Source organism: Anser brachyrhynchus (genome assembly GCF_964034855.1).
Source record: "Anser brachyrhynchus genome assembly, chromosome: 5".
NCBI lineage: Eukaryota > Metazoa > Chordata > Aves > Anseriformes > Anatidae > Anser > Anser brachyrhynchus.
Window position 1 is genome coordinate 14,970,633 of NC_137699.1, and position 27,232 is coordinate 14,997,864.

General features: G+C 37.1%; 1 protein-coding gene across 12 annotated transcripts in view; it reads left to right on the forward strand.

Annotated features, from left to right (window-relative positions):
- LRRC4C (leucine rich repeat containing 4C) overlaps positions 1 to 27,232 on the forward strand; it is a 515,374-nt gene that overhangs the window by 329,809 nt on the left and 158,333 nt on the right. The window contains exon 1 of one of the 12 annotated variants that reach the window (XM_080594589.1): positions 2,885 to 7,629. The exons of the other annotated variants lie outside the window; for them this stretch is intronic. The gene's annotated coding sequence lies outside the window, so the exon portion shown is untranslated. Of the gene's footprint in view, positions 1 to 2,884; positions 7,630 to 27,232 lie in introns of those variants that run through there. 12 annotated transcript variants of the gene reach the window in all.

The window sequence follows — 27,232 nt, forward strand, 5'->3', positions numbered from 1 at the left end:
TAAGCATAAATTGTTTCTGTTCTGACATAATGCAAACAATACTTATTATGTTGCAGAAACAATAGAAGTGCTCACTGTGCTCACTAGTACCTGGCACGCATGATGGGAACTATTACTGATTTTTTAGTATTTGGCTTAGGTACCTATGCTGAGCAGAAACTTGGATCCAGGGTATCCTAAGTCCAAGATAAATCATGACTGTGAAACATATCCGACTAGTTGTCTTTCACAAGCATCTTCACTTTACAGTGCTTCAGTTTATCCATCTACCAAGTGAGGCTAAAAATGTCTTTTTTTTTTTTTTAATTATATATTTTTTAAATTTATTTCAGAGAGAGTGCTGTGAAGCTTGATTAGGTTCACAAAATGTTTAGAGAAATCCTGGGATAAGCAATTAGAACTAGTAAAGGAGATTTATCCCGCTTATGTAATGGCTCTGCTTCAACTAGAAACCAAGAATTCTTATTTCCAAGGCTCAGACTTCATCTTTAATTGCCATAATGTTTTGTGTATGCACAGAACTGTCTGTGTCCTGTTACACTTCCTGCATGAGCTTAGAAATCAAAAACTTTTACGCACTCTCTGTTTTCTATAAAATATTTTAATATACAGAGATGCAGGGAAGTAGGTAGATAAATAAGATGAACTAATTTCTGGCTAACGATGAAAATCAAAGATCTATACATATATTTTTAGGTCAGAAGTTGTCTTGATGACTTATATGTAAGTAAAGGCAAAACAAAAGTAAAAAAATACAAGAATTCACACTGGATCAAACCTTTGATCAAGATACCATGCTGATCTCTGATGTCTATTCCAAAAAGCAGATCACAATGGAATGGACTTTTTAGCTTTTGTCATTTCCTGGTTGGTGTATGCTTTATAGCTTAAGGATTTATATCTCTCAAAAATTATCCTATTTCACATGTTCGCATTAAGCCTATTAAGTTTAATGCTTATCTGAATTCTACTAAGCTCCTGTTTTCTGTGCTATCTTTGCACAGCTGTGGCTATAGATTAAAGGTGCTTTTTAATAAAAAAATACAAAATTGCTTAAAAAAAAAACAACTTTTGGATTTAATTGAATGTTGCCCTGATTGTGTTCTTCTGTGAGTGGTATAGATAAGTACAAGAGTATTTATATCTTCACTGCTGTTTCAAGAAACTCCAGGGAGATCTCCCAGTCAGGTAGCCTAGTCTGGAGTATCTATCTTTCAATGGCAAAACATCTGTGGAATTACTGCTGATTATTAGGTTACCTCCAAATCAGAAGGTCTATCGTGACTAACTCCAATGAGGTACACTGGGAAGCAGGTAAATGATTACAGTTTAAATAAACACAAGTAGTTTTCCCAAATGTGCAGGTAGCTAAGAATATCCATGTCGGGGTCTTCAGTACACTAATAGCCCTAATGGTCCTCACCTGGGGCATCCACCCCCTAAATCCCTGCCCATTGGACCTGGATCTCCATTTAAGTTCAGCCCTGGGCTTTTAGTCCTTGTCTGACCTACATCATAGGAATGTTGGTTGCTAGTTCAGTCTAGCTCATTATGCTCTGTGACCCAAAGGTTGTATGTAGACCAGCAAAGCACAGAGTTTAAAACACAAGCATCTTTCTGGGGCCTCCTTAGAATATTATGAATCTATTCGTTACATTTAAATGCAATCTTCTCTTGCATTGTATGTCACCAAAAAAAAGGAGTGGGAGAGGCCTATCAAGTGTTTTTTTTAATTATTATTTTATTTTATTTTATTTTTTTAAGTAGCAGAAAAATTAAGTGGGGCTCTGTTAGCAAGCTTAGAATTTGGTTGAAAACAAAGCAGAACTCAGATTCTACCTTTGGAAAGTGGACTGCAAATCAAAGTTCATAGCTGACTTGTCTTTCAATATATCCTTTCCGTTAAAAATAGTGACATGTTTTGTGGAGAACTTTCATGTAGTTTTTGTTACCACTGGATCATCAGTGGGAGACAAATTGCAGGTACTGGAGAAAGGGTTAAATATGGAGTAAAGACAGATCATTGCTTGCTGTGTCATGCTTTTGGTCTATCTTTTGTGTTGATCCTGTTCTACGTGTTGAGTCTGTGTATTGGGTTTACACGGCAAAGTTTTGGTAGTGGGGAGCTGCAAGGGTAGCCTCTGTGAGAGAATCCAGAAGCTGTCCCATAAGAGCCAGTTTTGGCCAGCTCCAAAAGGGACCTGCCGCTGGCCAGAGCCAAGCCAGTAATTGATGTTGTTTGTGCCTCTGTGAGAGCAGATTTAAGAAAGGGAAAGAAATGCTGTACCACCACAGCTGGGAGAGCAAGGAGTGAGCAACAGACCTGCAGACTCCAAGATCAGTGCAGAAGGAGGGCAGGAGGTGCTCCAGGCAGCAGAGCAGAAGTTTCCGTGTGGCCCATGAGTACCACAGCAGAGCAGATCTCCATGCTGCAGCCCGTGGAGGAGACCATAGTGGAGCAGGCGGATGTGACCTAGAGGAGGCTGTAGCCCAGGGAGAGTCCCCACAGGAGCTGCAGCTCATGATGGATGGACCCTGTGGTCCATTCTGTGGGAACCCATACTGGAACAGTACTTGAAGAGCTGGTGCCAGTTGGAAGCCCACGCAGGATCGGTTTGGGACTTTTGTAGGCAGGACTTTCTATTGGAAGAGTGGTATATTACTGTCAGCTTAGTCAAAACCTCTTTGTTCCTGGTACAGGGTTTCTAATAAACAATACAGCATATTGTTGAAGAATACAGGGCATTGTTCTTGGTAATGGCTGTTGTAGTCCTTGACTATCACAGTGATTGTCAGCTACAAATTTTCTGGTAGTAGAAAAGCAGTCTTTAACTTAAAATATATCTGCTTTATTTATGATATATTATATATATATATGATATATATATGGTATATTTATGATATAGTATTTATGGTATCTGTGTTAACATATGTGTTAAAGATGTATATCTTCCTAAAATGACAGAAAAGCATAAAATTCCTCAGTTGTGCGATAATTATTCTGGCTGGCATGCTGCTGCTGTCTCGACTTGTTCGGACCAGTACCTTTCAAACCTGTCTAGAACTCATGTATATGAGTTTTTTGAAGAGTTATCTTTACAAAAGAATAAGACTCTTGTGAGTGAGGTTATTGTTGAAGATGCTTTCTAATCTGGTGTACTGGAGATAGCATTGAACATAACAGAAGGTTTAGAAGGATAGCTTAAAGATTGTGATACCACTAAATTCTAGGTCACGATGTATCCTGTAGTTGAAAGGGTGGAAATAGTGATGTTCTTCAGACTACATGATATGTTAGTTCAGTATGTTTTGACTTTTAAAATGTTTTTAGAGGGAGGAGCAGGACAAGGAATCTTGTTCCTCCTTTTTCTCTGTCAAATATTTTGTCTTAAAATTCTTCTGAAGCACTTCCAATACAGCCAATACCTAAGTGACACAATCTAAAAGTGCTCAATGACACAATCAGGAAGAGGTTTTGTTGGAAGCTAAAGGCTATGCAGTGAAGATATTGACCTGCATTCGAATGAATAAATTCAATAACTAAGAGAAACTACGCATCTGAAAGCGGTTCAGACAAGCAAAGCAAAATCATTTATTTGCTATTTCATCACCCAAATATTGTTTTGCTCATCAGAATGGTATCATGCTTGCACTGTTTTAGAGTGCAGGTACTGTAAGCTGATCAAAGCATATTACACCATGTATTAGCTGAAATTGTTGACTACATGGTTGTAGGGTATAAAATTCCAAAGTTCAAGGGTGCAATTTTCTCAGTTTATTACACTTTTGTTTATTATATTTATTTTTAGTAACTGGAATGTTCCTTTAGGCAATATTGGCAGAAGACAAATGATAATGTTAAGATTAGAACATGAGTTGTAAAATGATGTGGGACATTTTGGGACGTACAGCTCTAGATTCTAATCTACAGAACTACTTACCTTCTTGGTTTATAGTCCATGTTGTGATTTTTTTTTTTTTGATAAATAAGGAGATTAGATAATGCATGTATGCTTGCTTTTTGCAGATTTTGTTTTTAATCATCAACTTTTCATTGTCTCTTACATCCAAAAAGAAAATTCTACAAATCTCAGGTGGAAAAAAAAATAGCTTTTCAGTTAGTGCAAAAAGCTGCTTCAGATGAACAAAGTGGAAAAAGAGCCCTCAACAAAATATTTTGGTAACAATAAAAATTCTTTCAAAATGAGTTGCCAGAATGAAGGACAGATCTAGACTAGGCTTTTGAAATGTATTTGAAACAGAAGAAAGTTTTGTGAAGTAGAGTTTGATTGCTTAGTTGAAAAGCATATTGTATACAGAAATGTCTCTAAAAGATGTTTCCACTTGGTAACAAGCTTTCTGCCTCCCTAAGTGCTTATCTCCAAAGACACATTAGATATTTTAACACGGGCTTTAGATCTACCTGACAGCTGCACCAAAGGGCACTTAACTTCTGTATCAGTGGAGCAATGAAATATGTTGCTAGTAGAGAGCTAACAGCCAGTTCTGTGTCACTTCATTTTACTTCATCTGCCTTTGTGTAATAATACTCTGGGGATATGTACAAGGAAAGGAGACAGCTGGAATAATAATGCAATCAAACATTTTCCAAACAAAATGAATGTTAAAATGTGGTAAGTGTTAATGTCCTCACTAAGTGCAAAATGTTAATGCATATGTTAGAAGTTTGGGCATCATTTAAGAAAGCTGGTGTGCTATATAGTATGAAGAAGCAATAGAATATGCAGAGTAACTTTCAAGTTGAGCCTCTAGCTCAGCATCTGATGCCAAATCTGAATAAAAAATAGTTTTGTAGGTTTCGTGCTGTGTTGTGACCTGCTGCCTAGTGAATTTCCAGATTAACCTCTTACCAGAAAATTGTCATTCTTTCCTTTGTGTCCAGGTTACATTCTATATAGCTTAGCATTTTGGTTTACCTCTCACTGGGGATGTGGAAGAATTTGTTCCATGTTTCTGACAGTAGTAAGCCCAGTCAGTATTTAAACTCACTTGACCATAATAACTTGAAATTATTTAAAGTGTTATATCTATAAAGAACTGTCCTCTGGTGGTCTGGAAGTTGTATTGAGTGTGCAGGTTGCTCTGAGTCATAGTTACTAGATTACTCTGGTTTCTGCCTTGGAAGCAGCCTTCAAGGACTTATGGATCATGTCCAAAAGTGCTACTGGGCTCTTTTACTACAAAAAACATGAAATCTAGCTTGCACAAAATTGATGAAAAATAACTTTTCTTGTGTTGGAGTAAAAATGGAAACAAATACCAGTAGCCTATATGGCAAAGTGAAAGAAAGCAGCTTGTACTAAAATATCAAATAATTACTGTTTGAAAACTTCATTCTTTATTACTACAAATTTTATTACTGTAAATCTAATATGCCAAGTGACATGCAATGCATCTGTGCCTTGGTCAGGAGCTAAAACAAACAGACTAAGTATGGTAAGGCAATGCAAACAAGACCTGAGGGTAATGAACCATGACCATAGCTATGGACAACAACTGAGAGAACAATAACTGAAACTGTTGGAAAGGTGTAGCACAGCATCACTGTGGGCAGATCAGACTGCCAGCCTCACCCAACCCTGGCTATAGCTAACCCCAAAGATTTAGGAATAGATGTTGGCCACTGTTTAGGAGCAGAGCACCTGATGTTCTTGGGAGCCACCCAGGAGACCAACAGTAACACTGGCTAGAAGGGTGTTCATATTTTCCAGCTCATGGCTGCCTCATCTCATTGGTGTTGTAGTTGGGGTGACTCAGTTAATTGTACATGAAAAGCTTTTCCTGGCTATGTCCACTTATTTATTTTAATTTTGTGTTATCTTTTTGCTTAGTATTCTTTTTGCCACTATGACAGATTCGGGTAAGCTACTTAACAGTACACACAGTAAGGCAGCTCATGATTTTGCACATGCAAGAGAAGAGAATTATGTATAGACAGACCATCATTTTATAATTGTGACAAAATCCATGACTGTCTAGCTGGTATCTATGTTGACAGCATCAAACTGAAAAGGAGGAAGGTGAGTCTAATGGTCTGTGTGAGGGTAAAAATTCAGGACCATGAGACCTTATTTAATTTCCTAAAAGGGTTCTTCAATTACTCTTTTGAAAGTGAGAACTGTCAGGACTACAACAGCTACAACAGTATGTTGAAATCCATAAGTCTAATGCTGGGAGAAATAATTAAAAAAAAAAAAAAAGTATTATTTTCTTTTTAATTGTGCATATATTTGGTTGTTTTCATAAGTTAGTAGTTTTCAATGTGAAAATTTCAGCATGTGAGGAAATGCAGTTATATGGTTATTTAACACCTACTGCAGAGGAAAGACTTCCTTTCAGTTATAACATTTTGCTAGGGTAAACAGCATGTTCCTAAGATAACTTCATATATAAAAAAAGACTGTGTGACAAATTAAAGCCACCATGTTTCTAACAACAAGTCTGGAAAACTTATCTTGGGGAGTTTGGGACAGGAAAGAAGAAAAAGTTATGTGTGTGAATGCATAGAAGGGCTTTTTCTCTGATCAAATGGAACTGATGAGGGATTTGTACCTTTTTTTTTTTTTTTTCTCTCTCTCTATTAATTCCTTACGTGAACTGAAGTTAAAACTCATTTTCAGGAGCTGACTTTCCCCATTAGGAATAAATTTTCCATCTTCATGGCTTTAAATATTCTAAAGAGAAAATAATAAAATGTTATTTGTAAGTTGGACTCAAGGGCTGCAGATCAACTCCTAGGATTGCCTTCTGCATCCCCACCTGTATATTGATTCATATATTTTGTTATTATCAGGTGCAAAGATAATGTGTGTGTCTGAAGATCTTTTATTGATGGATAAAGGTATTCTGGTCTTCAGTGGTAGATTGGCCGTTATCCCTGATGACTAATTACTAGTTATCCCTTCCACCCAGGGATCAGGGTGGAAGGCAGTGTTCTCTCTTGATGTATTTACTTTACCTTGAATAGCATAATATCCCAAAGCACTTTTCGAAAGTTTGAGTTTTCTCTTCAGGGTTTTTAAAAATATTTGTGTGAGGAGCGAGTGGAGCATGTAGAGAAAGGAAAACTCTATCCCAGAGTAGGCTAAATAGCACAATACATGCACAGGCTGGAAGGTATCTAGTGCTTGGCCCCAGGTGCTTACCCCTCTGGGTGTTTTACTCTGGGGGGCCCAGAGCCAGTGCAGCCGAGAGCTGCCCCCTTACGCAGTGGCCTTGGGGTGAGGTTCCCCAGCAGCACTGTGGTGAGGCCTGGGCAGGGCCTGCCCCATCCCATGGCAGCTGCTTTGGGCCCAGGCCCTTGTGCTAGGCCCACCTGGGTTGTAGCAACTGCTGCCGCGCAGCTGGGCCTCTCTGCCTGGCTATGGGCTGTGTTTGACCCGGCTACTCTCGCTGGCCCTGCCTTATCAACATGGGCTTGTCTCCCAGTCTGGGCTCCCAGCTGAACCTGCAGCCCTGATCCTGGCCCACCCTGCTCCCACTGGGGACACAGGATGGGTGCCGGCTGACCAGGGTGCTGCTGCTGCCTGGGGCTGGGCTGACAGGGAGCTGCTGCCGCCTGGGCTTCACAGCACCCTGGGTGCTGTAATACAGCCTTCTGCGTCCAAGGTAAACACCCTTAACAGTTTTTGTTTGTTTTTGGCAAAGGTTTTTCCTCAGTCGTTCCTTCTGGATTTGTTTTACTCTTTCTGCTTTAATGAATAGTTATTTTTAGTGAGTCAAGGAAGCTATCTGATCTGGGTAGTACGCACATTAATCTGATTTAGAAAGTATTTATGTAATTTAATGAGCAAACCACAAACATTCTAGAAAACTCTTTTGAGTATATATTGAAACAAGATACTAGCATCAACCAAGGTAGCAGAGAACACTGAACTATTTCATGCGTATATTATATGGACATAGTACTTTTACATGTCAGGTGTATAAATCTCGAAGGAGTTAGTGGTAACCAAGAGCTTTTTGTAAGTGCTTGGGAATTTCTGCCAAATGGCAAAATATATTATGTTTTTGTGTGTATATTTATCTTAGAATTTACAACAGGAGTCTTGTGTGGCTGCAGTTGAATGCAGTCTGGAAATAGGATTTGGGCAGTCCATTCAGCATTAGCCAAATGAGTTATTTCTTTTAATGAAGTGACTGAAACTCTTTTTAAGTTAGTGTGGTTTACTCACACCACTCTTCCCCTCCAAAGATAACTCTCAAGGCTGTGAAGACTGACTTTGTTAGTTTGGCTTTAGCTCAGAATCCAAAGGACCTTTACTTAGTACTCTAAGAAATACCAAACAGTCCTTTATGCTTACAGTTTTTGACAGTTTTGTAAGCCTCACAGGCCTTTCTTCATGAACTAAATAAAAACTGCAGTGCAAACTATGCGAATGAATTTTGTCATTCTCCTCCCTGCGTTGCCTCTTAGCATTTTATCATGGTGAGTACGATTAGGTTAGTATAGTGGTTTTCCCACAAGCACCTGTTGTGCATCTAAAATGAAAAGTAAGAGAGTAAAAAAAAGCAAATGAAGAAACAACCCATGGCTTAGTGCCAGTGTCTGTTTTCTCCTCAGAGAATGACATTAGCATTGACAACTATAAATGTGAAATCACTTTAAATATCCGGCATTAAAAGTGTATTACTGATCACATCACATGTTGTTTCCGTAGCATATCCTATATTATATTTTTGCAGTTATATAAAAAAAGTTAAGATCATCAGCACTTGAACTGAATACAAGAGTAATCCATGTTGTTCAGATGGCACCTTTTCCAGAAGGAACGTGGGGTTGAGGGTTAGAAATTTCAGAACTATCTTTCTGTCGCTTACTTACCAGTATAGAAATTAGTTGTGGAAAAGGAAATGTCAACTCCTATCAGCAGGGTCTGAATCTTATTAGCAAAAGAGTGGATGTTACAGTCTGTGGATTTTTGATGAATACATGAAGTGAAATAAATAGGAAGAATGTCTTACATCCTTTACTGACAGCAGATGTGTACAGAGTGATTAGTGCCCTTGTGAAGTACCCAGGTAATGGTGTATCTCACTGCCACAGAGACATGGTTTTCATCATGAAAAATAGTCACCTAATTTATGTGCTTCCCATTTGCCTATTCTCCACATTAAAAAAACAACTGTTTAATCTGTCATCTGTGAAAGTAAAAAGTGTTTCCACATCGGGACTTGTGTTGCACTTCAAATGTATGCATAGTTTAACACATTGTAATTTTGGGGGGATCTAAACGTATACATTAAGTGTATAATCTAAGCCAATTAAGAGCATCTGACACTAGTGGAGCCCCTTTTAATGTATCACTTTGTTTTTTATGAGTCCCCCCTCCCCCCCCCACCTGTCTGGCTCTTCAACCAAGAACATGGCACTCCATCAGAATCATTACAATTAAGGAAAATTGTTGAACCAACACCTTACCTAGCAGAAGCAATAATCTATTATTTAGATACTGTATCAAGCAAGTACTGCAAAAATAGAAGATATAGCCATAGATCAGATTCAGTTCTGGAACTAATGAAAAATACCACCTGTACAGATTTTCAGAAAGGATAAGTAATGTAAATGTGCCTGAGTAGCAGGGGCGTTAGTTTAATGTATAATGATATATTATTCAAATGGAATACTGTAGATTGAAGTGCAAGGAAGAGAAAATAGGATAAAGTTTAAAGCTGTTGCAGTGGAACAAGTAGCTGGAGCCTGTAAAATATGTGAGATTAGGGCAGGAGAACAAAGATGAAATGGAGATACTATGGTCTTGAGTGGCTGAGAGATGAAAAAAGCAATTATCAGTATGAAAGAAGAGAAGGAAAAATACTGGAAGTAAGGACAGAATTTACTTTCTCTGGACAGCTTTAGAAATACCTACAGAACAGCTACCAAAAAAATAGCATCTCTGCAAAAACAAACAAAAAAACCCACACAATTTTAGGCTTTCAATTTCATGTGGTTGGTGGGGACAGGCTCCTTCACTCAGGTGGAGAACACAGTTACTGTCCTCCAGGGACATAGCTCAGATCTTGTTTGCAGCAAGTGTGCAAACTGTATGTGTAGACTGTGACCTGGGGGTGGATAGAAGCTGACTGCTTGCAAATATAGCTGTGTTTACGTGTCTGTTGATAGGCAGCACAGTAGGTGTTTTGACTATTCATCTCCAGAAAAGCACAAATATTTTTCCTACTTTTTCAAATAATATTTGCCATAGGTAGTTATCTGACCAAATCAATCATGAAAGGTGAACCAGTTCAATGAATAATCAAAAAGCTTGAGTTAGTAAATGCACTGCCTCAGGCAATGCTCCTAATGTCTTTTTTTTTTCTTTAGTCTTCTTACTAGCTTTATATATCTATCCTGGGTGATGTGATACAGGATACTGACAGAACTGTAGGTGTGAGACATTCAGACATCTCCAGGACTGCAAAAGAATGTGCATGTATTTGTGTGCACATGCACTACGATTCATGTTACTTGGAGAGCAATTTAATGCGTCCTTGAAGTAGAGGTGAAAAAGCATGGATCTTTATTTTAGTTACGATACGGTGACACATACATATATGTTAAGACGTTGATTTCAGGACATTCTGATGCCTACAGGTTCTCTTGCTTAATATTTTCTAAGTAAACTGGGTTTCTAAGTCAGCCTGTATGTTTAACTAAAAATGTCTGTCATAATTACTGAGAAACCTAAACTAAGAGGTAAAAGAAAAGATCACAAGAATAAACATCCATGGGTAACCATGCCTGCTTATTCCAGTGCTTTCTTACACAAAACAAAAAAGCAAAACCAAAACCAGAATGTGTCCTATTAAGAAGTCATGAAGTTAAATAAGCAATTACAATTAATTGAGCTATTGATGAAGGTTAACAATGAAGGTTATTTGTCACCTCACATGACATATTTCAAATATTCCACAAATAACCAAGCTGAAGAACTTCTTTCAAAGCAGGTGTTACCAGTTTAGAGGTACAGAAACTAAAACTTTGGAACTAGGAACTGAGGAAACCTTTATTTGTCTGTGTGTGTATAAATTTTTATAATAAAATGTGTGTATACACTCACTTTTATATACTCACACACTCAAAGGGGTATTTGCATATCTATAGAGCCCATCCACCCACAACAATTCTCTGATGGAAACAATTTGAAGATGAGACAACATCTGCTGAAGGTAGATTACACACTGGATTTCAGTGCTTCAAAAGATGGCACAATATTTATGTAATTCTGGAGTTGCTGGCTCTTTTATATGCTCAGCTCACTATTTGGAATCCAATAGTCTCTGCAGAAAAAAGGCTGTATCTCCCATGAGAAGTTTAACTGTCCTTTGTCTTAAGCACTGGGACCTCATTTTGCTCTCATGTGAAAGATGTTGAGTAACTCCACTAAAAGGCTTTGAGTTCCTCTGTTGTGCACAGAGACGAGCTGCTTCTAGAAAACTGAATTTGGGGTGCTGAATACTCAGTTTACAATGGTTAAGCATCACCAAAAGTCATGTCAATACAGCTTTTATCTGCAAATACATTCCTAAAAGGTCTGTATATATGTGCTTTTATAGTATCCTCTATTTAGTTTTTTTGGGTTCTCTAATTTTCCAGTAGGATTTGATAATTTTATCATAGCAAAATCACAGGAAAGCAGTACCTAATTACTTCTTTAGGTGCATATTTTTTAAAAAGTCACCTTATATTGATAAGAATAAATGACGTAAAAGAGGATTTTTAATTTTTTTATTAAAGTGAAAGGAAAACAGACTGAAAAAAGAACTATATTGTGACAGATTAATTCAGTCTTATAAGACGAGCTTGTGCAATGCAGAACACAAAATAAAATACCATATGGAAAATAATGGTAGCTTTTTTAAGAATATAAAATAACAATATATAAACTTAGAAGTGCATGCAAAAGTGTGATGGACTCCATAAAAGTTATCAATGGATTCATTTGAAGCACTGGCCAGCCTGGGAGACTTATTTGCATGCATGGTCAGTGATTTTGTTTTAGCTTCAGTATAATTTGTTTACACTGAGGAGAAATAACAGGTTTTACTCTTTTAACTGTTGTTTTTTGTTTGTTTTTTAATTTTTTCATCCAAAGGGAAACTAATATTTGTATTTCTTGCTCAGTGTTTTTCTGAAGCATTTCTTATGTTTTCCTTTTTCTCATGTGACTTAGTTAAAATTAATATAAATAGCTCTATGTGGCCCTGCCTTTCAGTATAAGATTCATACACCCAGAATCTTCTCTTATATCAAAATGATTTAGCTTGTGCACCTGTTACTGATTTCATTAGTACTCAGGGAGAATATTGTGGTCTGATGCAGATGAAATTTTTCAGAATTGCTACCAAAGAGATCTTTATTGACCAGCTTCATGTGAATATTTATTCTCTTTGGTAGCAAAGAGATCTTTATTGACCAGTTTCACCTAAATATTCACGTGAGTCCAATGCAAAGATCTGCGTGGCACTCAGATTATCCTAGTTTGCAAATAAAGTGTGTAACACCTAGGGAAAGCATAAAGCCCCTGCCACCATGCAGTTCTGATGGTGTCATTGAACTTACTGAAACACTTCTGTGGTTTGTGTTGTCATCAAAGCTTCTTGCAAGTCAGCTCGGTTCAGCAGTAGCTTAACTGTGTGCATTTCTGACATACGTAATTAGTAGTGTAAGGAGAAAACTTTTGCATTGGTTTTAGAATTAAAATGCTCTTGTGTATTCAGGTTTTATATGTTACACTTAAGGCATGCTTGCCAAAATGGATAAATGATTTCTGAAGAAGTTTACAAGGAAATTATGGCTAAATCAATGATAAGGCTGATTGCAAAGACGTGTGGGATGGCAGAGCTGCTGTTTTTCCCTGCAACTGTCTTGTGCCTCTGGCACAGAGAAAATGAAATGTAAACAGAAAACACTCTCCAAGGGGACCCAGAAGATCTCTGGTATTTTTGTAATCGAGTCCCTGTGGATTTGGAAAGTTAGTGCTCCCAACATAAAGCATAATTTCGTGCAGTTTACTGAGTTTATGTAAGGACAGATATTCGTACATGCCTGTCCTTTTCACTAATGAAATCTGAATTGTCTACTGAGACAATGGCCTTTTGCATCTGATCCTTCACCAAATAAAGCATCGGGAACTGTCAGAGACCATTTCTGGGCAGGATTAGTATTGGTTTATAAATATACTGAGTTGAGGGAAAAACAAACAAACAAAAAAAACAACAAAAATTAAACCACTTCAATCTAATTCAAGCGAATAAATACAGAAGTGTTTGGTTTCTTTTCTAATTGCATTAAATGAACTATCCTATTGGCTGGTCAAAGCCAACAAAATAACATTTTAAAAAAAATCACTACAATAGGACAGTTGATGAGGCAAAACTGAGAAAAGTGTGCAAAGGGGTGACTTAGAATTGTGAGGCCTTTATTTTTCCCTTTCGTTTCATTCGTGGGTTCAGCAGCCATGTAGGGAATTGGTTCATCATGCAGAATTATTTCACTTAGTTGTTCTTGGGGTCTCCAAGTAATAAACTGCATGCAGCCTTTGGATAGATACTGTACACTGGGTAGTTAGGTTAAATAGTTTAGATATTAATTGGCTTAAATTAATTTCTTTAGATCATCTGTTTAGATTTTTTTAAAATTCCTGACTTCAAAACTAAGATACATTTGTCATGTAAGCCTCACGTTCCTTTATTCAGAAGGTATACTTTCCTCTTGTCAGTGTTCTTCAATGTCACTCATTCAGTCTAGCCATGTCTATCTCAGTGATGTTTTCACATTAAGTTAATAAAATTACTCCTAAATACCTGCATGTATTTGGAAAAATAGAAGTTGAAGAACATGGTAAGAACGCACAGCAGTGGGTCTCTTAAGTGTGTGAAGGTGAAGTCAGGACCCTATGTACCTCTATGTGCTGAAACCCTCCTGTTCAACTCCCCTCAGTTTCATTGTTCACCACAACGCCACGTGGTGTGGGACATCCCTTCAGCTACTGTGGGCCAGCTGTCCTGGTTCTGTCCTTTCACAGCTCCTTGTGCACCCCCAGCCTCCTTGCTGGCAGGGCAGTGCAAGAAGCTGAGAAGTCCTTGGCCCTGTGTGAGCACTGCTCTGCTCAGAAACAGCGGTGTGTTAGCAGCAGCGTTCTCCTCAGTCCAAAATACAGCTTTCTTCCTAGTAGCTGTTGCGGTGCTAACTCTGTTCCAGCTGAAACCAGGACATAGTGCCTCCCCACAACAAGCCTTACAGGGTTGGTGAGATATTTGTCAACTTTCTGTGGTATGATGTTGTGATATTGTCATAGTATTTTCATTCAGTGGTGGAAGTTAGTCCCGTATAGATCAACTGTGAAAAGCATGCTGGATCTCTTTAATGTGAGATATTGTATTAATGTCAGGATATTATCACAGTCACCTTTGTTAAATCTAGATCTAGAAAAGCTGATTTTAGACATTACGTGTGGTGGTTATGGTTTATTCTTCTGCTTTCCTGGAGAATAATAATGCTTCTTAAACAAAGACCAACTTTCCATAGACGCTCTTCCAGGCTTCCTTCATTGTTCATCTTTGTCTTCCTCACAGATACCAGACCCTGGCAAATCTTACTTAGTGGGAATGAAGTCACCTTTGAAGTATTTCTGACCTTTGATCTGCTCTTGTGAAAGATAGCTTTTCCATTCTGTGGGTTCTTGTGTATTCCAAGTGCACCCAACGGTGTTTTTGTGGGAGATTCGGACAGTAAAAGGGTCTGCAATTTCTAGCCATAACCTTAGGAAATGTGCAAGCATACTATATTATCAGACTTAATTTTCTAATAAATTTTAAATAAACAAAATGCAAGCAAATATTCTCAATATTCACAATGTTAAAAAAGGCTAAAATAAGAACAGAATTCCTCTGCCCAGGTGCTACAGTATTTCTGCCCAGTGCAGAAAGATAAAGCAACTTTCCTCATTAAAATAGAAAAATTGGTGTGCCTATAGTGTTTATAAAATAATAATAAAAAATGTGCAGATCAGAGCAACCCAGTACTTCTGATTCGGTCTACCTGGCAAAGTGAAAAGCAAAATAAGAACCACATGGTCAGCTTGACTAACCTTTATGTGCTTTGTTTTCTGGTAGTTTCTTATCTTTTTTGGAACTTAAATATAGAGAAATTTCTGTAGAAAATTTCAAAAAGTATTTAAAATCTGAGTGTAAATAATACCTATAGTTTTCAAATGTATTTCGTTTCAAATAACAATTAACAGCTGACTTCTTTATGAATTCACCCCTTCTCTCCTCCCAAATGAATACTGACTTGAAAAATAAAATAAATATAAATTACCCAGCTCTTCTCATGACCATCCTCTTTCCTTCTCTTAACATGAATTGACATCAGCCTTTTTAACCATCAGAGGAATTACATAACAAAACTCACAATTGAAAAAAAAAAAAAAAGTATATTAATTTAGCTGGCAACATGCGTATTAGCTTTCTTGCTATCTAGTAGGAGGATGTTAATTTTCTCTGAAAGAGTCTGTGTTCACTTCCTATATTTAATATAATGGAGACATTAGTGTGTTGATTGACCCCATAGCAATATATTTCTGCTTCCTGGCTAAAATTGCTCATATAAGTGTTTGAGGTAAGCAGAAATAATTCCCCAACAAATTTGACGTTCAATTATGGCATTTAAGCAGAAAGGCTTTGAAGTAAGTAGAATTATTTTCTTTTTCTGTTCATCTTTTGATGTTGGCTTAAAATATCTTTGATGAAATACAAAACTTATCTGGGTAGAATGTTTTTAGGAGAATAGAAATACAATGTTTAATGCTCAGTGAAACAGAATGGGAACTGGGATCAAGCCTCCTTAAACGCCTTGTGATCAGCTGTTCTGAAATTTTAATAGAACATCATATGTCCAATTGGCTCAAAGAAGTTGCAACAAACTAATGTTTGCTCTGACTTAAGTTTGGTTCATAGATTCCTGGAGAATTGAACTCCCTGGTAAATTGGAAAGCTTAACTCCCCATTTTCTTTAACACCGATTTTTTGTCAGGTTTTCATCTGAAGATGAGATGACTGTAGTGAGATGGTGTCCCAGTTGCATCAGGAACTTTGACAGAGGTTTTTTTTTTTAGTTTTTTTTTTTTTTTGGACAGTAGAACAAGGAAGTGCTATTAACATAACTGCTGTCAGGTGCTGCATCAAATCTATATTGGCTCTGTTGATTTCTGACATCTCATTTTCTCCATCTCTCTTGGGGGTGGGGATGGCTGTAATGTTGAGCCTACTGAAAAATAATTTCTGAAGAGATCTTTTTGCAGCCTAACAATTTTGGCAGGTATCATGGTTTCCTGTTGCTAAGTTCCAGTGCATTGGCTGAAAAAACAGATTCTTCACATGCTAACATATAGAAATTACATGTAGCACAGTTATGCACTGCTGTATTATTTATTTACTGCCTAACATGACTTAGTAATATTTCTCTTTCAATATATAAAAAAGCCCTATGCATGGTTAATGCACATTCCTCACTTCTGATACCTGAAAGTATATCAGGAACTGTAACTAATTTCATAATACTAAAAAGTATCTAATCCATTATTTCCCACACTAACGATGTTTTTCAATGGTGACATTGGTTTTAAATATATTTTTGAATATTTTTATTGCCTTCTTTTTTCTTCTTCCTGTTTTTTTGCCTCCCCTCCCCCCCCTTTTTTTTTTGTGGAAAGTTAAGAACAAACAGGTTTGTAGTGTCTTGACACCTATTTTACCCTTATTCTGCTTCTAAGATTTATCTAGGATTTTTTTTTTCATATTTGTTTGGAAAACATTTCATGAAATAGTTTGAAGAAACATAAATTCGTGACCCTTAGTGGAAGTGTATCAAAATTATTAACTTATATGAAACTATAGTAGTTTAGGTCAGATGAGAATCTGACTCTGTATTTTTGTGTACACATTAGAAATCTATACCTTCGGAGGTAGGTGTCCCCTCAGCTAGAGAGGGCAGAGTCCTGGGGCAGTGGCTAAAAGCTGCCATATAGGGAAAATAATAATAGGTGGTGGCTAGAAGAAGGCTTTAATATTTTCTCCTTTCCCACAATTGTCTTGGTACTAGAAAGAATTTGTCAGTTGCTGGCCTTTACCAGGAAATATGCAGGAATCAGTGCTCTGGTGGCATCACCTTTACATTTGCATTGACTTTTTGACTGAATACAGTGTTAAGTATAAGAATATGGTTGAGGGGGGAGAAAAAATCTAGTCTAAACCTACCTGTGTAGAGTCTCTTGATAGAATTACCATTGTAAAGAAAATGCAGACAGACTATTAACAAGCTCTTCCACCCTGCCATTTTCAAAGTTTTTCTTTCAAGAAGCTGATATACAAGGACAATCTTAACTCAAGGACATTTTTTTAAATCTTTTTTAGTCATCTTAGCTTTACTTAAAAACAAAAACAACAAGAACAACACTTGTATTTTACTGGGTAACAGATCTGCCTGTACAACATAATCTCTCCTTGCTACAGTTAAATAGATACCTGGATTTTAACATTGTTTTTCTTCATCAGGCTGCTCAGCATAGTTTCTATTTATTTAGTATACAAAGTAATAATAATAATAATAATAAAAATGCTATGACTTAAGTTGTACATAACGTTTTACTTATTTTTTTCTATATGCATTACTAAAATTATGTAGTAATCATCTACTTAAACAGTTCTGAAACATTTTAATACAGAAAGCTTCTATTCAAAATAATTCAATTTGTTGTTTAACTTGTAAAGAAAATAATGCTATAAAGCACTTTGAGGCCATTATTAAAAGCTCCAAATTTAGAATTCATGTGATTACAGTCTGTAAATTTAGCAATGAAGATAGAAAGACCGTGGGCAAAGGGTTTTATAAAAGTGTAAGTTCTTTTAAAAACAGAAAAACTTAAGAAAAAGATTGTGAGCCACAGAATAAACAAAGAATTGGGGAAAGTGGGAAAATAATAACTTCAAACCAGTGGCCTTCAGGAATATTCTCTGGTTTGCTGAGCTGGACCAAATTATCCAATGAGTATATTCAATAGCTTGTCGTGACTAAGGGCAAAACAGAATGTTTAAAAGAAGTGAGCTTCTTAGGGAATAAACGTTGGCTTAAATTGAAGAAACAAGAAAGATGCTGGTAAAAACAGAAAACACAAATAAGAGGACAAGGTGTCCCTTGCTTTCACAAAGCTCAGAGTTCCTCTTAATCAAAGTTACTGAATGTCAAGCTTCCCATTTGATTCCTTGGTAAGCAGTGATGTAAGCTTTGGTGTGTCATTGACTACCATGACTTTCATGTGTTATTTCAGATTCAGACTTCTAAGAATTTTTACCTTTTCCCCAGGATGAGAACTAGACTCCATTAAGCCATATCAGTCATATCCATGATTACTTTCCGTTGCATCAAAGGCCAAATTTGTTCTTGTAGGTTTCTTTATGGTGCATTTGGTGAGAGGCATTGTGTCAGAGATTTGGCTTCCAGTATGCTGTCATAATTAGGAAAAGTTATTTCTTTTCCTGTTTCTTCAAGTTTATTCATCCAACATTGCTGAAAATGATAAGAAGGGGGGAAAAAAAAGAAGTTTCAATCTCCTTGCATTATCCCTTCAAGCTGAGTTTTAGCCTTCAATGGGATAAACAACATCCTATTCATTCTGTGATTTTGTTGTAGCTATCAATTGTCTGTGTAAAGCCCTCAGTGGTGAATAGTGACAATATAAAACACCGAAACAGTTACAAAAGAGTAAGGTTTTGTCCTTGGTGGAATTAATGCATTCACCTAATTTCTGTATGGTGTTCCATGGAATTTCTGAAACTCTTAGAGCACAGGGTGAAATCTTTTTTATTCCAAGGGACAGCGTAGGGATAAATCAGAGGTTAGTCCCCAAATGGTATTTAAATAGGGTGGAAATCCTGGAAATATTCTGTGGATTTACTGTGTAAAGGTCTGTAGACGTATAAAGGTCTGAGTTATCATTGAAGGTGCAGTATCATAGAAGGGACCCAGGAGCTGGACTTGACAATCCTTGTGGGTCCCTTCCAACTTGGGATATTCTGTGATTCTATGAAGGTGCTGGCTACTTGTTTTCTGCCATCTGTAAGTGAGAATTAAGTTTCATTAGGTTTCTGAGAGTATGTTCTATTGACGAGATATTTCTAGCAATTCATTTGCAGTATTTCATGTCTGTGTAGTATGTTTACTAGGTTTTCTATCCCCAGAATAACATAAAATCATACAAAGGACTATTTACAATGGTAATTACTGAGATTCATTGACATTTTTATATTCATTTCAACAGAACCATCTAAGAGTTTCTTATATGAAGAAATGGCAATCAGACACCCCGAATATTACCATGTCCCCATTACAGATACAATTAAGGTGATTTATCCTTGTAACAGCAAGCCAAGTTGATGGGCCTAGAGATGTTTTCACCTTTTATAGAACTATGAAAAAACAGCATTACTGACTTATTATGTTACCTGCCTGGACGTCCACCTCATCCTTCTGTGGACGGTTTGTAAAAATTTCAAGTTGTCCTTCCTTTTTTTCTCTCCTGCAATTCTTTCTTGGAAATAGGAGTAATAGGATTCTACTCTCTCTCTTCAAAGTCACAGTCTCATTTTTCATGATCTCTAGTGGGTTTCTCCATCATTACTGCAGGTCTATAAATAGGGGGAAAAAAATGTTCCAGAACACTGATATTCAAGGCTGCTGAACTCTGAGTAAACTTAGTAACCTAAAAGCAGCTCTTCTGTGACTGTACTCCAACAGTGTGCTTAGCACTTTCCCCTTGTTACCATCTGCAGTGCTGTAGGTTAGAAAGATCATAATTCGATACAAATATATCTTTCTTTGTCACAGAATGCATTTTCAGAGAGTTTTATTTGTGTGTTCTTGTGAAACAGAAATCACAGGGCTCTTGCAATTCAGTGAAGTCTTCCACTTGTTTTCCCCTGCACTGCACCTCCTGTCTGAAACCTCAGTGCTATTGCCAGACAACACTGTGCTCTTGATTTTTGAAGCTTTCATGGGGAAGGGCATAAATTTTCTTTATTCTTCCTCAGAAATTAAACAAAACCAAAACCAACTCATTGAACCCAGGAAAAATTATCAGTTTTATTCTTACGTGGGACTTTTCAGATGTGGGTCTATTTCTGTCAAATAGAGGAAGAGAAAGCAGTGTTGAGGAAAGAGCACTAACAGCCTGCTTTGGAGATGGGATGGAGTAAACAAAGATATTCCATATTAGCCAAGTAGCCTGTTTGGGCTAGGAATATTGAATAGTGTAGAAAGAGAGAGATATAGCTCATACATCAGAGGGGAGGTCATGCTACAGGTTGTTCTGGAGACAATCGCAATTGCATTAGCAGTGCTGAGCTTGACATGAAATGTCATGTTCAATTGCAGCTTATTTAACATGATGCCTGTGGCTATAGGAGTGGTGAAAAGGCAGATGAATGTTTTATCTAATAATAACTGGGAGATCAATGGGAGTTTGGCCAAACACTGCTGAAAGGAGTAGAGAAAAATGTGTCTACAACTTTGTGTTATTAAGCTGTCCTTTTCAACCTGAATCTTTGATTTAGTTTCTCTCTGCCAATATCTTGCTCTAACAGAAATATGTAAACTTGCATCTGAACAAAACACTTTTAAAAATAACCCATAAGAACAGTGTGTGTTCTTGGGGAGATGGATTGAATGGCATAATCCTTTATTTCTGTCTCTGATATTTGTATTCTATGGAAGGAACTTCTGATGTGTTGTTTCCAGTCAAAAGAGTCTTTCCGCATCTGTTTCAGCAGAATTTATGATACGTGGCCTGTGTCAGTGGATGCAGAAAAACAACTTCACTATTGTGTACTTTGGCACCTAATATCTTTGTTCACTGCTGGATGGCTTTTAGCCAGTACAGGTTGTTAAAAAGCGTATTCTTAATATTGTTTGGGAGTTTCCTTACAGAAATAAGTATAATATTGTATGTTTCAAATTCATATTGCATTCATTATGAATCAATTGTGAGGTAGATATCGACATATACAGCAGATGTCTCCAGAATGTCCAGAAGTCTATTAGGGGTTTTGGCTACGAAATTGTTGGACGTGTGGAAATCATGCTCAAACACACACCAAAGTCCTTCAATTATACTTGGATAAATTTTGCAGTAGGAAAAACTACAAAAATAAAACAGCCAACAAACAAAAAAATCCATCTTTGTAAACAAGAGATGTAGGCTAGCCCTGAAGGAAGATCTACAATATGGTCCCGGGTTTGATGCCACTGATCACTCTGCCAGGATTCAGCTACTTTAATGACAAACTAAGGCATAATAACATTTCTCTCTGGAATAATGACTAAGTGGTAGCGTCAGGTGTGTATTAATTCTAAAATTTCTTCATTGACCAGCCTTGAGCTGTTATTCTGAAGTTTGCAGTATTGTAGTGCTGGTGGTCAGACAGAATCGTTGCATGTTATGTCCTCTGACCTGAGAGTGCTGCATGTTCTTGGCTTCTGTAATAACGGTCATAATTGGAGTTCAGGCACCTTCATGAGGGCCTGAGTATGATCTGGAATTAGGCAGCCATCCGTCACCAGCTTGGATTTAGGAGCATCATTATTACTCATTTTGCTGAAGTATTGATGATTGAAGTATTGAAGATTCAGGTGGAAAAAAAGCTTCATTGTACTAGGTACCGGATAGACAGTGATGGTACCCAAAAGAAATGTAAGTCCGAGATTTAGGTAAAACATAAGAAGCGACTTAACAGGAAAACAAGGACAGAAGCAAAGGGTTGAAGTTACAGTAGTGACATACAGGAATCTGTAAATTACCGGTAGCAGTGGCCTTGATGGTAACAGGTGCTAATAACTTGATAGTAGTCTGTCAGGACTATGGATGAGGCAGGTTATAAATGGATTTTAAATGGAAAAGATCTCTCTCATGCTCTGGAAATTATTTATGGGAAACTTGAATGTGCAAAGTTAACATCACTGGGGGGAGAGAAATCAGGGAAGTACACCAAAAAAAAAAAAAAAAGTGGATGTTGAAAGATCTTTAGGTGTTCGTAGGTGTTCTAATGTGAGAAAAGGAAATTTGATGTTGTGTAAATGAGTAGAGGTAATATGGAAAGGTGAGCACAAGTAAAAGCTGTGAAAGTGAGATTCGAAGAACATCCATATTTAATAGATGTAAGATCAAGGTTAGCAGAGTCCAGATCAGGACGGAAGAATTGAGTGGTCAAGTGACAAGATGAAAAAAGCTGGATAAGAGCTTTACCACTCTATACAGGTACAAACAACCACATCTTCAGTAAACTGTAAAGGATAAAGACTGACTCATGATGGAGTGCTTTGGCAGGTCAGCACATTTGTGTTCATTAGAATTTGTATCAAAGTAAAATCTTTCATTGTAGCTGAACTCTACAGTGGAACAGGCTATTGTCCTACAGGCTACAGTTCTACACCAGCAAGTTTTGATTATTATCTGATACCTTTTAAAGTATTAACTTGTAAATGTAAAGAAGATTTAAGGACCAAAATAAATGCAACTGTTTTCGATGTAAGAAGTCAGTAACACCAAAAAGAAAATATTATGCATATTAAAAATTATTCCAAAATGTATTTCCTCTTCACATCCTTAGTTGTCAAATTCCATCTCTACTTGATGAAACTTCCAAGAACAACATGTATTTATCTTAATATAAATTAAATTTAATGCTTAATTTTAACCTGCTGAGGCCCAATGTTGCTATGGGCTTTTGTAAATTCCTTGTGATTAAGATATTTTCTTAGTGACAACCAACTTCATTTTATTAAATTCTTGGCATAGAAGAAAGATCTGGAATAAGTACAGTAAGCAAATCAAAAATCTATTATCTAATATGACTTGTCATGTATTTTAAAGATTCATAATTAAGGAAAAGAAAATTGCAGAATTTTTTGTGGACTTTCCAGGTCAGTTACATTCAGCATTACATTGCTTGTGGTCTAACAGCTTCTTGATTGGAAGCTTTTTTGCTTTTACTCTGAGTGAGATTTTGTCGGTGCTTCTTAGGGACCCGACTGCCTGGGCCATGTTTTCAGTGCTCATAGAATCATAGACTGGTTTGGAAGGGATCTAATAGAAGATGGGACCTTAAAGATCATCATGTCGATCCCAACTCTTGAATAGATGGTCGTGGAGCAGCTGAAGAATCAAGATCTTCAGTTACTTTTCCCTCAATCCATTTGTGATGCCTTTCCATCTGTCTAACAAAATCTCTCAGCACTTTTGTTCTTTCTTTCTCAAAAAAAAAAAAAAAAGTAAAATTCACAGGAGCAGTTGGAGTAACTGAAAAGGGTAGTATTCAAAATCATGTTTCCTTCTCCTCTCACTTCCCCCAAATTATTTAGCCAGAGAGAAGCACGTGAGTAGCCAGGGGACTATATGTGCAATTTTCTCCATATATTATCTGGGGATATAGCAAAATAATCTCAGAGAAAATTGACAAAACCCTTTGTTTGAGGATTAAGACTCTCTAGTCTAGTGCAGACTTTCTCCATATTATGCTACCATGCTTTTTCGTGTGTAATTCTTATGCTTTCTTGTAATAAACTTGGCAGATTGGTCAACATTTAATTCGGTCTACTCAACACCTATTTCTCATCTTATTTACACTAACCACATCCTGGTGTAATCCACTCGTAGCAGATGAACTCTCTGGGATTTTCATTAAGATTTATTTATACTCATAGAAGGCTTTGCAACTTTATGTAAACATACACTTTAAAAAGATCTATTTTTTTTTTTACTTAATTTTTTAAGCCAGTCTCTAAATTAAAATAACCAAACACATTGTATTATGAATAAGTGATTCTGTTCCTTGAGTCTGAGGAGCCACTAAACTAATAGTTTCCCTAGCAATATAAATAGTCTAAATTTAATTATCTTTTTATATTTTGAAGCAGCACATGGTCTTGGTTTTACTGTTCCTATTATGCATCTGTGGTACAAGTTTTGTAATATATGATCCATTAGCAATTAAAAAAAAAAAAGCAAAAACACAGCACTAACCAAAATGTTATTAAGAATTCTATTTAAAGAATCGAATAATTACATAAAAATAAATAAATAACCTTTTTGCCTTGAGTTGCAAGTTATATTATTGAGAGGAAAAAAGAATTTAGGTAGCTCTCCAATATCTTTTGCAGAACATTTAATGACCATTAATATTTTATTGAAATGTAAATGCCTGAAGGAATTTAAAAAGTATTTTCCACATGAAAATCTTTTTTCACATCTGACTCTGTGTAAACTGGAGACAGAAGGAGAAAAAAGTTCTGTTTACAATATTATTTGATTTGTAACATTATTTTGTATTCTATAGTAATGTCTTCAAAATCCATATTAGAAAAGAGGATAAGTTAAAGCATGACAGAAGTTATAAAAAATGCATTTTTTTAGATTCTGCATTAAAAAATATATATATATATATATAGCCAATGGTAGTTTTTCACTTCCTATTCCCCAGTATGTTACAGAAGACAAAATCCTCTTATTATCTCTTTAAAGTAACTGAGTATCTCAAGAATAGAAGTAAACAAACAAGGGAAACCACTTCCCTCCAAGAAAACATTTCAACATTGCATAATCAATGGTATATTAATCAAGAATTGTGAAAATAATTTGCAGTAAGCTAATGTAACAGGAATAAATCCATAATAATTTGAATAATAAATAGATTAATTAAATTTGTGTTTTGTTTTTTTTTTTCTGCTAAGTAGTGTTTTATTTAGGCAGTTATGTTTCTTTGTTTCATCTCATCTCTACTTGGCAATTATATTTGATGGATCAATAGCAGGAAGGTCAGTGTTAACGACATCAGTTCTCTTACCTGAAGTATTGAAACAGTACTGAGAATGAAAATATTACTATTATTGCTTCTTTGAACCTAAGCTAAAATAATCTAAAAAGCTTTTGAAATGTTGGCAGAGAGCAGCGGCAACAAGCTTCCGATTTCTGAATCCCTTGCTACACTTAAAATCAAATATGTATGTGTATGTGGCATATTGTGGGCAGGCAGAAGTAAGCCAACTGCTTTTGTATTAATTGGAAACCATGTTAATTTAGTGTGATGCTGAGCCCAAACTAGTGCTGCCAAATCTGATGCAAGGTACCTTGACTTTCAGGAAGGCTTTCTGTCTTAGAATCAGCATCACATTAATTTCATTTGCATGGCTCCTGTGTGGGAAGAATGAGACACACTTTTGTAATCGTTGGTGTTTTCTAGAAAGAGTTTTTCTAACGCTGCTGACATTCATGTGCGAAAAACAATGCCCAGATTCAGGGCTGTAAGTGGGAGGTGGGGGGTTGAAGTGAAAGACAGAAGTGTGAACACAATGTTATGCTCTTGGGCCTGATGCCTGACACATGATAGTGCATCTGTATGCAGGCAAGATACTCCAGGTCAGACAGAAGCACCTGATCTTATGTGCTCCTGAGTTCCCTCAGAAATGTAGAAGGAATGTCTTGCCGTTTAGTGAGTTCCCAAGATCACACCCAGAACAGCAATTTTTGTTTCCTTTTTTAAGATGGAGGAGTTGTGATCTAGTGCTGCCCACTTATCCAATTCGTGTTCTGGACAAATAGAGAAAAAACCTCTTTAGCCCACAGCTATATCTGTGAATCATTCATATGTGATGGTGCAACCCTTGCCTTGAGTTGCAGTTCTTCCTAAAATGGTCATCGAAAGACATAGAAATGTGTTTTGACTGTAACACCCTGGAAAATGAGAATCCTTCTGACTCTTCTAGCATATTTTGTATAGTCTGAGATGCCTAGCTACTACCATGTTGGCCTCCAGCTGAGTCACTGATCTAACAGGATGATCTAAGGTTCCATGACTACTTTGCAAGCTTCCAGTCATTTACATTTTGATCGCATTTTAAAGTGAGTCCAAGAATCCCAGATGTCTTGGTTTAGAATGTTCTCCACACAAAACCGTCATCATTTCAATAAATAGCAAGGGTTAACAGCTCTGAAAATCAGACTATGTACATGTAGGTACCACAATATTTAGTTAAAAGTCTAAATTCTGGCTAGGATTGGGACAATTTTTATTTTTATCTGTTGTGGTAAACAACACAGGGAGGTATCTACAGACTTGATGAGTCTTCTCCATCACTGGAAGTCTTTAAATGAAGATATTTTATTAAAACAAAACTGTGCTGGGAATACCCCTTCTTTTGTATAAATGAGTGTGTATATGCCAAGTCAGCCTTGTGGATTCTCCTTCAGCAAGCAATGCTGGCAGGTGGCTGCCGTGCCTTCAGGCTGCACTCAGGGCCTCCCCACACAATGCACTCATGCGCTATGTGATGTCTGATATTTAAAGTGAGGTACATGTTTGAGCATGATGTTGGCTCAGAGCTGCAGAGCGGTTCCTGCACCCTGTGAAGCACAGCTCTGTGAAGTGCCCTGCTGCACAACGTGCTGGAAGGAAGTCAGGCATGGTGAGCACAGTAACCTTACAAGGAGTAAGGTGCTACTTCATGATTTTGTTTATCAGCTAGAACCTCACTTCTGCCAAAGGACTTAGAGGAGGCTCAAGGGGATGCTATCGATGTGTATGAATACCTGATGGGAGGCTGCGATGTAGAAGGAGCCAGGCTCTTTTCAGTGGTGCCCAGTGCCAGGACAAGAGGCAATGAGCACAAACTGAAAAATGGGAGGTTCTGCCTAAACATCAGGAATTGCTTTACTGTGCAGGTGAGTGAGCAGTGGCACAGGTTGTCCAGAGAGGCTGTGGAGTCTCTCTCCTTGGAGACATTCAGAAGCTTCCTGGTTACAGTCCTGGGCAGCCTGCTCTGGGTTGAGCAGGGGTTGGACCAGATGGTCTCTAGAGCTACCTGCCAACCTCAGCCATCCTGTGATTCAGTGATATACCTGTGTGACCTGCAAGGATGCAAGCAAGAACAAAACTCTAACCCACTGTCCAATTCATGATTAGACCCTATTCAGACATGTAACATTGGGAGAAAAAAAAAAAAAACTTTTTCTAGTTCAGGAATTTTAATACTTTTTCTTTCATTTGCATCTTGGTTTTGGTTTTTGCCTTACATGGTTCTCTTCCCTTCCTTCCTCATTCATATTCCTGATTCCACTTAAACTGTGTATATGACGCAGGGAAAGGAACAGACTTTTAGCACTAC